The sequence below is a fragment of the Anguilla anguilla genome, chromosome 19, assembly GCF_013347855.1.
Source record: "Anguilla anguilla isolate fAngAng1 chromosome 19, fAngAng1.pri, whole genome shotgun sequence".
Classification (NCBI taxonomy): domain Eukaryota; kingdom Metazoa; phylum Chordata; class Actinopteri; order Anguilliformes; family Anguillidae; genus Anguilla; species Anguilla anguilla.
Genome location: NC_049219.1, coordinates 4,153,288 through 4,167,199, shown reverse-complemented (window position 1 = coordinate 4,167,199; position 13,912 = coordinate 4,153,288). Strand labels below are relative to the sequence as shown.

The following is a 13,912-nucleotide window of genomic DNA, read 5'->3' as shown; positions in this document are numbered from 1 at the left end:
CCTTACACACATTAATATAAACTAACAGGGCTGTGCATGTCAAACACAGAGCAGTGTGTTACACACCTTACACACATTAATATAAACTAACAGGGCTGTATGTGTCAAACACATAGCAGTGTGTTACACACCTTACACACATTAACATAAGCTAACAGGGCTGTGTGTGTCAAAGACATAGCAGTGTGTTACACACCTTACACACATTAATATAAACTAACAGGGCTGTATGTGTCAAACACATAGCAGTGTGTTACACACCTTACACACATTAATATAAACTAACAGGGCTGTGTGTATCAAACACATAGCAGTGTGTTACACACCTTACACACATTAATATAAACTAACAGGGCTGTGCGTATCAAACACATAGCAGTGTGTTACACACCATACACACATTAATATAAACTAACAGGGCTGTGTGTGTCAAACACATAGCAGTGTGTTACACACCTTACACACATTAATATAAACTAACAGGGCTGTATGTGTCAAACACCTAGCAGTGTGCTACTTTACAGCACATCAATATAAACTAACAGGGCTGTGTGTATCAAACACATAGCAGTGTTTTACACACCTTACACAAATTAATATAAACTAACAGGGCTGTGTGTGTCAAACACATAGCAGTGTGTTACACACCTTACACACATGAATATAAACTAACAGGGCTGTGTGTGTCAAACACATAGCAGTGTGTTACACACCTTACACACATTCATATAAACTAACAGGGCTGTGTGTGTCAAACCCCATCTACAGCTCAATATAAAATAACAGGGCTCTGGAATTAATCATGCCTGTTTAAGAAAATGACCAGTTAAACTAAGTTTGAACAGATTCAATTCATTTTCATAATTTTGAATAATGTATGAATAGAAACGATTTGACGCTTCTCAAAAATATGTTAATTCCAACTGATGTCAGATTTAAAATGTGTTTCTACCAAGAGGAAGAACAGGAAAATGTTTCTTCATTTCTGTGAAGAAAAATAACTCTCTTTTCTATTTTAACATTAAAAACATTAGTAATATCAGTGCTATATTTAGTCATTATTAACATTAGTGCTGTATTGTGTCACATTGGAAACCTTTTTGATTGAAGGGGTTTGTGTTTGTACTCACCCCAGTCTCTGCACTTTACAGTGTGGGTCCTCCAGTCCAGCAGAGAGCGCTCTCACTCCTGAATCCTGCAGCTCATTGTCTCTGAGCTCCAGATCTCTCAGCTCTGAGTGAGGAGAGCGCAGGACTGAGGCCAGAACATCACAGCAGCCATCTGTGAGATTACACCAACCCAGCCTGTGGAGAGACCACACACACACACACACACACACGTACACACGCACACACACACAACCACACACAACACACATGCACACACACACACACACACACACACACACACATACGTGCACGTGCACACACACACACACACACAAAATTGAAATTCACTGCTAATTGTCACACTGTGCACCTTGGTAGCAGATAAATGTGGAATTTCCTATTTGTACAGTACCTGCATTCCTGGGATGTACACAGTACACACAAAAACAGGAAGAGGTTATATTAATTACGTTCATAAAGTATTCTGACTAATCCATAAAAAAAGGTTATCACTTGGCTCAATTAACAAAAAATAACAAAAAATAAGGAGCCAATTCAACTCAAGGTTGGGGGCTTCCTGCAAGGATTTCATTAACAAAACTGTTCCATGTTGCGATGATATCACATGGGACACAACATGATTGCAAACATATTTCAGTGGCAAACACAAGAAACAGCACTAGTATGATCACTATGGTGTACTTTATCTCACCTTCAGTCTACAAACATCTTTCTATTTTAAAAACATTCAATCTTCATCTAATAATGTAACCAAGGTGGCAAATGAAATACACTGCAGCGCCATCTGCTGGCTACAGAGAAACACCACAACTGATTATTGCCTTTGATTGGTACTACAGGTATATGGAGGACCAAACATTTAAAAATACTAAATAAATAAATGACTCAATAAATGAATTAATGTATTAATAAATAAATAAGTACAAAAGCAAGAAAATGTAAAAATAAATGAATGTACACAGAAATAAATTGATAGACAAAATCTGACAAATGGGTATTTGCATTTATTTCCATATTTATTTCTTGATTCATTCATTTCTGTGGATATTCATTTCCATATTTATTTATTGCTTGATTCATTTATTTCTGTATATATTTATTTCCTTAGTTATGTTTTGATTAATTTATGCCTGTATATATATATATTTCTGTATTTATTTCTGTATTTTTTCATCCATATGTTAATGAGGGGACTGTCAATGAAAATATGTCATAGTGTCACAATATTTCAATTGGTTGATCGATACCAGAGTACGTAGATTCACTGTACATGCCTTGCTTCAACACCGGTTGCTTTTTACCACATTTACGTTAGTAGGGCAGAGCAGGGCAAAATGTAACACAGATTTTATTTTTTTTGTTAGGTGGTGCAGCTTGAGTGACGTATTTCAGGTTAAACACTCAGAATGACCCTTGCTTTCTCTCCAACGAAAGGTGAGGGATTTTGATAAACATTTTGGGAGATATTGCCAAATAAAAGTTTGTTTTGGTGATATGCAAGCACATTTTTTTAACATAAGTATTTTTTGGGTACTGTAACGTGTGTGCATATCAAAGGATCCAAATGTATGTAATCGTAAACAGTCTTTTCGTGAGTAACAGATTTCATATTTTTGATAGAGCAATCAGCTCCACCTGCAGGATTAAGACACGCACGCAGACTCACAGAGCAAGGGAACATAACAGGATCGAAAAGGGAAGACATTCAACGGGAACTGCAGAATAATGCTGGGATAACTTCAGAAGGGAAAAGAACAGGACCACATAGAAGAGTTTATGATAAACTTTACTTTGGAGCTTAAAGAACTGTGGCATACATACAGTACGGCTGCACTCAATCTCCTGAACAAGCTACCTCACTACCTCACTGACGTCTTACATTGGTTGGTATATCCTGGTTTCAAAAAGCCTAGGGCTATACCTAGTGGATAACCTGACTACACTACAAATGTACAGTATTGTGATAAGTTTTCACCAGTTGGCAATAGGCTATAAAAAACATTTAAATGTAATCAATAGATAGATTAGAAACAGTGTTTGTATCCTAAAACATCAAACTGTATTGAGTTACCTTACTTTGTGTGAACCTTTAAAGGTATTAAAACTTAGGTTAGCTAGCCATGTTAGTTTTTGAATGGCACGTCCCAGAAATTCCATTATGGTATGAAATCATAATTAGGATGTAGGTGTGAATGGTTTCTATTAAAAATGATTAATCTAGTTCTAGTTATATTTTCAGAATTGAGCCAAATAGGAAAACTGTTGTTTCCTATACAGGCAAGAGATAGTCAGAGGCTTGAGCCTGGCTGACCAAACTGAAAATGCTAGTCCTCATTATGTGCTCTTTTGTGTGGATGCTTCGACAGTTTGTTCCAGGTTCATCACAGAAATTGACCCTGTAGTGTTCAGCCATTTGGAGGAAGTGGCTCTTCGCCTGAATGTTTCACTCCATAATTCAGATTACGCCAGATCAATTGGATGCCCTTCTCACATACTGCCTGAGGAAGCACTGGAGAGTTATTTATTAGTTGGTTTGTCTGTTCATCATGTTGCAGCACAATTAATTAACAATTAATCCCTTGCATGTCCATGAGTTCTCAACAGGATGCTTAGCAGGGTGATCTACACTAGATTACATAACATTACAGGCATTTAGCAGACGCTCTTATCCAGAGCGACTTACACAACTTTTACGTGAGCATTTTTACATTGTATCCAATTATACAGCTGGATATATACTGAAGCAATTTCGGTTAAGTACCTTGCTCAAGGGTACAACGGCAGTGCCCTACCCGGGAATCGAACCTGCGACCTTTCAGTTACAAGCCCAGTTCCTTACCCACTGTGCTACACTCCATCCTCCTAGATCATTTAAACTTAATATACTTACGCAAAGCAAGTTTTATCCATCTATGTCTCAGTGGTATTTCTCCCATCTCATTAGTGCTGCATTAATTGGTGTTGTTCTGAGTGCCCCACAGCATATCCTCAAAGCTCTTGCCTGTTTAACATGTGATGCCAGGAAGGGAATTGGGGTGCTGTCCACCAGGGAGGTATTGGTGCAGCTGTGGCCCATTACCTAACCATGGGCTCTATAAGAGGCCTAGCTTCCAGGCCTAGGGGAGGGTGCTTTTAGATGGTGTTTGGGAGCGTGGCTATGGACAGTACGGTGGGTTGGTGGGTTGGTGCCAGTTTTGTTTGAAGCAGTTAAAGGTGCATATAATGACCTTGTGCTTTATATAACAATGAGGAGTCTCCTTGTGTTCCTGCTATATAATGAGCCTGTGCTCTGTATAGCAGTGAGGAGTCTCCTTGTGTTCCTGCTATATAATGACCCTGTGCTCTATATAGCAGTGAGGAGTCTCCTTGTGTTCCTGCTATATAATGACCCAGTGGTCTATTCAGCAGTGAGGAGTCTCCTTGTGTTTCTGCTATATAATGACCCAGTGGTCTATTTAGCAGTGAGGAGTCTCCTTGTGTTTCTGCTATATAATGACCCTGTGCAACCTCTACTCTCTGCCTAGCAAGATAAGTAAAGCCAACTGCTGTAGAATTTAAATGTTCTGAAATCCAGACTTTGGCTTTGGATTGGAACCACAGAAGAGTGACAAAACTACGTGATGTAACATTGCACCTAAACAGCAGTTTGTATGTTGATCAGATTGACACTCTTCCCTAAGATGTACACACATACCCTATCGACCAATAGTTGATTTTACCAAGAGTAATAATATCTGATTTAATGCTCAATATCTTCAGAAATGCCACAACCCTGTAGCACACACAGGTGCGTAATGTGAAGGAGTACAACTCATCTTCATCACAAGGTCAGCATGAGAAAGAGAGTGGGGTATAAGTTAGAGCTGCCGCGGTATTGATTTATTTTCTTACCGCAAAAATTAGCGAAGCCATTCAAACCGTTGCGGTAACCGCCATAAAAAAATTATAATTTAAACCTCCGGCTACAATTTCATTTTTTACTTTCAAGTACATTTCTGGAATGGCTGTTTCCGAGAAATAGGTTCTGCCCGGCAGTTCATACTGCTTGTCGAAGGACTGAAGCATAGCTCGGAATGATGGCTTTCCTACAGTCCGGAAGGGCACCATCTCCACAACCAAATACTTTGTTACAGTTGTTGTAAGTGCTCGCCACTTGTTGTTGTCCCGGTTGTATTTAGTCACTCTGGCAAATGCCTCTGAGACTCCTAACTGACGTAGTGCCGAGCCGGTACCTCCCGAGGTAGATGGGGTGCCTTTCATTGCATCGTATAACGGACGGTGAGTGGTCCTAAGATGCGATGCTAGATTTGTCCTGTTTCCTCGCATGACGTTGATTTTCTTGCTGCAAATGCGGCACACTGCCTCATCCAAATTCTTTGGCTTTCCATCTTCATCGGGCTCAAAGCCAAAATGTTCCCAAACAGGAGAAGTAACGTTGGGTTTCGCTACCATGTTTTTAGCCTAATTTGAAGCGAAAACTTTCCGTAGCCAACAGTTGCAAAGCACGTTCTGGGTGACACATTCTCCAATCAGAACGTTAACTGCGCAACTGTGAGTGGAAACTTTCAAACACATGGAGTGAAGAAAATAGGCTACACAATAATAATTATAATTATTTTAAAAATTGGATTGCATTTATTTCAGATCACAACTTTTACAAGTAAAATTGGAACATAAACAATTGGCCTAAAATAAACGGGAAAAAAACTAAACCCAGCGGTGAAGCGGTGATCAGCTTGACTCTGCGGTGGACGTGACGTGATTGCAGTAACCGCGGCAGCTCTAGTTTGCCGGCCACTGACCTGTCTTCAAAGCCTCTCTAACTACTCTGAGAACACTGTCCTCTATCTGCACTTCTCGCAAGTCTTCTCGGGTGAACTGTTCTAGCTGACCCAAATTGAGATGAGTTGCGAAATCATACAGCTCAGGAACACCTTCTGCTGGAACACCTAGTTTGTCTACCAAGTGCACGTCACTGTCACTAGACTCCTGCACATGCACACGACCACAAATCGCCTTCACATCACCCTGTGGAAGGATTCTCCACGTCTCAGTGTCCAGTTTCGGGAAAGCAAATCAGCCTCAACATTGACCTTCTCAGGGCGATATTTTACTTCAAAATCGTACGTGGCTAGGGCAGCAAGCCACCTATGCCCTGTAGCATTAAGTTTCCCTGTCGTCAACACGTGATTGCGTTTCCGCGGTAATGCAGTAACCACGGTAGCTATAGTATAAGTATGGATTTCATTAGAGTGCAGAGCAGGTAGTGAATAATGGGGATGGATGAATACTGCAATATATGACAGAAGTGAATCCAGAAGTCGGTGGAAACCTGGCAAATGAAACTCAATACAGCTCAATGTAAAGTTCTACATGTGGGAAATAAAAACATCAGGCTAGATTACTTTATGGTAAATGGACTGCATTTATATAGCGCTTTTATCCAAAGCACTTTACAATTGATGCCTCTCATTCGCCAGAGCAGTTAGGGGTTAGGTGTCTTGCTCAAGGACACTTCAACATGCCCAGGGCGGGGTTTGAACCGGCAACCCGCCGACTGCCAGACAATCTCTCTTACCTCCTGAGCCATGTCGCCCCACCTTCGGGAAGAACGACTTTGGAATGTGCTCAATTTTGGGAGTAATAGTTGATCAAAACCTTTCAGGTTCTAGGCACTGTGCTGTTGCAGTAAAAAAGCCAACAGGATGCTGGGATAGTAGTGAGTATAATTCAAGGCTCCAGAGTGCGACCATTTTGGGTGCACATGCGACCAAAAGTCTGTCAAGTGCGACTAAACATTTTCATTGGTCGCACCGGTGCACCTGATATTTAGCAGGTCTGTCTGTCTGTGTGTGTGTAGCGTTATTTTTTTTCCCCACACGCATTCTGCGAAGACCCGCCCCTACTCTGCCTCTGATTGGCTCTGACCCTGATATTCTTCTTCGCTGAATGCGGGTGGGGAAAAAAATAAGGCATGTGTGTATTAGTGATGTGCAGATCGCAGTTATATCCGCGGGCACCACGGTTAATCTGCGGATCGGGTGGGCCGAGTCATAAAAATTAACATTCTGATCAATAGCGGATGGGTTGGGTTAGGGTGAAACAATACATCATTAATGAGGAAAATATTAATTACATTCTCTAAAATGTGAACATATTTTAAGCTTCATTTTTCGTCAGGCGCGAATTAGCAGACTAGACTCTCGTTGCGCCAATTGCGGCGTCCATTTGTCTTAAGCAGCAAAGGAGGCAAAAAAGATCCGAGAGAAAATTAAAAAAGGAGAATTAAAAAAAGGAAGGGCAGAAAAGTTCCGTGTGGGAGCGATTTAGTGAATGACGAGTCAAGTGCTGGGTATGTCATATGCAACAGCTGCGAAATAATGAGAAATAGCGGTAATGTGTGATCGGGTGCGGGTCTCTAAATCGGAGAAAATAATTTGTTCGGGTGGGTGGCGGGTGGATGATTTACGCGTACATGCGGATTCGGATGACGTCAGAGCCGATCCGCGCATCACTAGTGTGTGTGTGAAACCGCGCCCTGTACTCCTCCGGGAGCAGCGCACACTTTTATTTGAGTTATTTGAGTTTAATTTATTTATTTCAGTTTGTCAAGCACTTTAAACATCAGCACTTTTTAAGTTCATTTTTTAAACAATTGAGGTTATTGCCATTTCTTGTTTGTGCTGTCATTTAAATAAAGAAAAAACATTTATCTGCACCTTTATTCCTGTTTACAATCATTTACATGTGTTAAGAAATTAGTAATGTGTATGGGAACTGACAAAAAAGGTAACACTTAAAATGTATTATTACGGCGCCAAAAGGTGCGGTGAAAAATTTTGGGTCTAACTAAATTATGTGCTGGTGCACCTGAATGAAAAAGTTAGGTGCACCAGTGCATCCAATGTAAAAAGTTAGTCTGGAGCCCCGTAAATCCAAGGAAGTTATACTTATTTCATACAATATCTTTGTCAGACCACACTTAGTGAACTGTGTGCAGTTCTGGGGACTGTACTACAAGAAAGATATAGAGGATCTGGAAAAGGTTGAAATAAGGGAAACTGGTTCCTGGTATGAAAGATAAAAGTTTTGAGGAAAGACTTTAGATGCTTAACTTCTTCAAGCTTAGTAAAAGTAGACTCAGGGTTATTTGATTGAGTCTTTTAAATTCATAAAGGGGATCAACAGAGTGAACCACAAGAGGTTCTTCAGGTTCAGCACTGTTAGTATGACGAGGGGGCATAAAATGAAATTAGCAAAAGGTAAATTCTACACCGACGTTAGGAAGTATTTTTTCACACAGAGAGTAGTCACTGTGTAGAATAGCTTGGCGCATGTCATGTAGTAGAGGCAGAAACTCTGGGGGTTGTCAAGACCGGGCTTGATACGACGCTGGATACTATCTAGTTTGTAGGTAAACCTAGCACTAGTGGTAGGTAGGAAAATGGCGAGCATGTCGGGCTGAATGGCCTATTCTCATCATTATGTTATGTTATGTTATTTTTGTTATGTTATGATAGACGTGAAACATTCAGTCATCACCTGTGACCTGATACTACAAACTCCACTGAAACCTTACGTTATGGTCAAGAACCACAAACCTGGCAACCCTATATTTCACTGCACAGAGCCATAATCACTAATTCTATTTAGTTAAGGTCAAACAGTACACAGCACTACTCACCCCAATGTCTGTAGTTTACAGTCTGGACTCATCAGTGCAGCACAGAGCAGCTTCACTCCTGAATCTCCCAGGTTATTGATGCTGAGGTCCAGATCTCTCAGGGGTGAGTTTGATGACTGGAGAGCAGAGGCCACAATTTCACAGGACTTCTCTGTGAGGTCACAGCTGTTCAGTCTGCAAAAGAGAGTTGATTTATTATTGTATGTTTAAATAGCGCAATATCCTGTAAAATCTGATATGTGAAATGTAACAGAAAATCGTGTTGAGTGATGAAGAGTGATACTGAGGATCTGCAGATATCCACCCCACACTTTCTGCAGCTGTGCGTCAGCTGAACTTACTGTAAGAGGCCCTCTGTGTCAGTTCTGTTCTTTCCTAACACAGCTAGGTCTATTACAGGATCCAGAAGAAACCAAGGGGAGATGACAGACCAGCAGGTTGAAGAAGCCATGTCTTTTCCCCTCTAACTGTAGCTTCCCCCATTGCATACTTGACAATTAAAAAGCGCTTTTCTCCTCTTTCTGCCCTTGCATGTCCACTTCCCATGTGTCCTCAACAGGATGCTTAGTAGGGTGATCTACACTAGATCATTTAAATTTAATCCAGTTATGCAAAGCAAGTTTTATCTATCTATGCCTCAGTGGTGTTTCTCCCATCTCATTAGTAATGCATTAATTGGTGTTGTTCTGAGTGCCCCACAGCATATCCTCAAAGCTTTTGCCTGTTTAACATGTGATGCCAGGAAGGGAATTGGGGTGCTGTCCACCAGGGGGCAGCATCGGCCCTACAGACGGTTACAGTTGCAACTGTGGTTCATTGCAATCACATCAGCTGTGGCCCATTACCTAACCATGGGCTCTATAAGAGGCCTAGCTCCCAGGCCAAGGGGAGGGTGCTTTTAGATGGTGTTTGGGAGCTGGGTAGTGGACAGTATGGTGGGTTGGTGCCAGTTTTGTTTGGAGCAGCTAAAGGTGCATATAATAACCCTGTGCTCTATACAGCAGTGAGGAGTCTCCTTGTGTTCCTGCTATATAATAACCCTGTGCTCATTATATGACAATGAGGAGTCTCCTTGTGTTCCTGCTATAAAATGACCCTGTGCTCTATATAGCAGTGAGGAGTCTCCTAGTGTTCCTGATATACAATGACCCTGTGCACTATATAGCAGTGAGGAGTCTTCTTGTGTTCCTGCTATATAATGACCCTGTGCTCTATATAGCAGTGAGGAGTCTCCTTGTGTTCCTGCTATATAATGACCCTGTGCAACCTCTACCCTCTGCCTAGCAAGATAAGTAAAGCCAACTGCTGTTGAAGTACACAGAACTACTCACCCCAGTCTCCATACTTTACAGTTTGGGCTCATCAGTCCAGCACAGAGCAGCTTCACTCCAGAATCTCCCAGGCTATTGTAGCTGAGGTCCAGATCTCTCAGGGGTGAGTTTGATGACTGGAGAGCAGAGGCCACAATTTCACAGGACATATCTGTGAGGTAACAGCTGTTCAGTCTGCAAAAGAGAGTTGATATATTATTGTATTTTAAATAGCGCAATATACTGTAAAATCTGATATGTGCAATGTTACAGTAATCATGTTGAGTGATGAAGAGTGATATTGAGGATCTGCAGATATCCACCCCACACTTGCTACAGCTGTGCTTCAGCTGAACTTACTGTAAGAGGCCCTCTGTGTCAGTTCTGTTCTTTCCTAATACAGCTAGGTCTATTACAGGATCCAGAAGAAGCCATGGGGAGATGTCAGACCAGCAGGTTGAAGAAGCCATGTTTTTTCCCCTCTAACTGTAGCTTTCCCCACTGCACATTTGCACAATTAATAAGAGCTTTTCTCCTCTTTCTACCCTTGCATGTCCACTTCCCATGTGTCCTCAACAGGATGCTTAGCAGGGTGATCTACACTAGATCATTTAAACTTAATCCAGTTATGCAAAGCAAGTTTTATCCATCTATGCCTCAGTGGTGTTTCTCCCATCTCATTAGTAATGCATTAATTGGTGTTGTTCTGAGTGCCCCACAGCATATCCTCAAAGCTCTCGCCTGTTTAACATGTGATGCCAGGAAGTGAATTGGGGTGCTGTCCACCAGGGGGCAGCATCGGCCCTACAGACGGGTACAGTTGCAACTGTGGTTCATTGCAATCACATCAGCTGTGGCCCATTACCTAACCATGGGCTCTATAAGAGGCCTAGCTCCCAGGCCAAGGGGAGGGTGCTTTTAGATGGTGTTTGGGAGCTGGGCAGTGGACAGTATGGTGGGTTGGTGCCAGTTTTGTTTGGAGCAGCTAAAGGTGCATATAATAACCCTGTGCTCTATACAGCAGTGAGGAGTCTCCTTGTGTTCCTGCTATATAATAACCCTGTGCTCATTATATGACAATGAGGAGTCTCCTTGTGTTCCTGCTATATAATGACCCTGTGCTCTATATAGCAGTGAGGAGTCTCCTAGTGTTCCTGATATACAATGACCCTGTGCACTATATAGCAGTGAGGAGTCTCCTAGTGTTCCTGCTATATAATGACCCTGTGCAACCTCTACCCTCTGCCTAGCAAGATAAGTAAAGCCAACTGCTGTTGAAGTACACAGAACTACTCACCCCAGTCTCTGTAGTTTACAGTTTGGACTCATCAGTCCAGTACAGAGCAGCTTCACTCCTGAATCTCCCAGGTTATTGCAGCTGAGGTCCAGATCTCTCAGGGGTGAGTTTGATGACTGAAGAGCAGAGGCCACAATTTCACAGGACATCTCTGTGAGGTCACAGCAGTTCAGTCTGCAAAGAAGAGTTTATATATTATTGTATGATTAAATAGTGCAATATCCTGTAAAATCTGATATGTGCAATGTAACAGTAATCGCATTGAGTGATGAAGAGTGATATTGAGGATTTAAAGTTACTGATGCTCTGAGGAAAATGACTTTGCTACACTCTCCAACTGCAGCACTTTGGGCCTGAGAATTAGACATCCTGTTGGACAGAACTCTGACAGTTCTACAGATGAAATTCTTACTCAAATGGCCCCATTTCTTCTGACATTTGGCACAGATACAACCAAAAGTAAAGAGGCAAGAAATAGCACACAACTTTCAGGGTGGATAGTGAGTTAGGCTCTGCTTCTTTACTTTTGCTGGTAACTGTGAGAAACTTCCCACAGCATTGCAAGCCAATACACAGCAAAAGCCAGATTCACTTTAGAAACAAGAATGCAAAAAAGTTATCTGTTCACATGTAACCAGGTAGTGCAGTCTGTATGTTTTGCTAAGGTTATATATAACCATGTAGTGCAGTCTGTCTGTTCTGCTGGTGTTACATATAACCAGGTAGTGAAACCAAAGCTATGCAGGAACTGTTAAGGATGCCTTATTCCTTTTGTTGGAATAGTGATACATTAAATGGTGCTGTCCAAGGAGACACCATTTAGCTTTTTCCAGGCTTTAGGAAACTTCAGAATCTTGTACAGGTCAGACTTTAGCCTGAGATAAGCCACAGAATTACCTCAAAAATAGGCACTTTAACAGTCCCCTGAGAAGACCTCACCCTGACACCCATTATATCCTACAACCTATCCTATATCCTACCTCTTACCTTCCTATTTTCACTCTGTCTATAGGCACTATTGGATTCTGGGTCAGCGTACACCAGAATAAAGCAGAGACCAGGGTGGCACTACTGGCCTTGTAACATGGTGCATTTACTGCCTGACCTAATCGCACAATACAGTAACACAAACATTTCATTCATAACCACACTTGCCTCTCCAAACCAAACCCAGCATACATTAATCATAATGTTGAAAAAATATCTCATCTTCTTGAACAATATAAGAGGGGTCCAGATTGAGCTGGTCATCTCCCACTCACAAATTATCTATGCAGGGTCTAGGGATAAAAGGGGGATTCTTCTCCCCTTTTGAAAAACATGGATTTGATTCAATCAACATTCGTCCTTAACTGACTGACATTTAAAAGGAGGGATTCTTTTTTCTACACAAACACAGTTCAAACTACTTCACCAAACTGAGTTAGATAAGAATAAGTGTAACACTTGTGTTTACTTGTCCAAATCAAAGTTAAGGACACATGTTAGTTCAATAAAGACCATAAAGTGTTGGCCTGTAAAGCAAAAGTGAGCCAGTGATCTTGTGCCATTTGCCTTGCTTCTCAGCTCTGCCTTGGTCTTTTTTGATCACAGTCTTGGATCTCTGGTCTTGATTCTTTAGCTGCTTATTTTACCATCCTGGGTCACAGTGGGGCAGACAAGCTGTGGTTCTGCGGTCCCTTTCATTCATTTTTTCACAATTATATTATTTATTTTCCATGTCTGTCTAATTTTGTGTAAAGGAAGTGTAGCTTGTATTTTTTTATTTGATGGGGAATATGTTCATATTAATACTGTAACATACTATACCCTCTCTTCATTTAAATCTGCGAGTTGTATGTTTGGACCATTATTCATCCATCACATTGGTTTGCCTAACAAGGAATTCATGATGTATTTAATAACTGGTATCTTTAATGATAATATGTAAATTAAATCTAATAAAATACATTTTACATGTCGGATACATTTTTTTACATTTGATGGTACTTCTGTATTCATTAAATGAGGGCACAATCTGTTAAAATAGCTTGACTCAAAAATCATAATTCTCACTTGCCTGACAATTTTATTGTATTCTATTTTCACTTTAACTATGAAGTGTTTATAAAAACATGCTGTCATTATCTACTTTAATAATCACATAATACTCACATGGCCTTCCTGCAGTTCCCGAGTACTGGTAGCAGTCTCTGATAACCTTCTTCTGATGTGTTGTAGGTCTTCAAGTCAAACTCATCTAGGATCTCCTCTGACATCAGTAACATAAAGGCCAGGGCTGAACATTGGTGTGGTTCCAGCTCTTCATTAGAGAGTTTTCCTGATCTCTGGAAATTCTTGATTTCCTCCACTAGAGAGTTGTCATTCAGTTCATTGAGACAGTGGAACAGATTTATGGTCCTCTCTGCTGAAGATTCCTCTTCGATCATCTCCTTTATGTACAATACTGTTTTCTCAATGCTCTCTGATCTGCTTCCTGTCTGTGTCTGTG

General features: G+C 41.1%; 1 pseudogene; it reads right to left on the bottom strand.

Moving 5' to 3' along the window:
- Positions 1-8,867: 8,867 nt before the first annotated feature.
- The window catches only part of LOC118218912, a 96,996-nt pseudogene continuing 91,951 nt past the window's right edge, over positions 8,868-13,912 (bottom strand).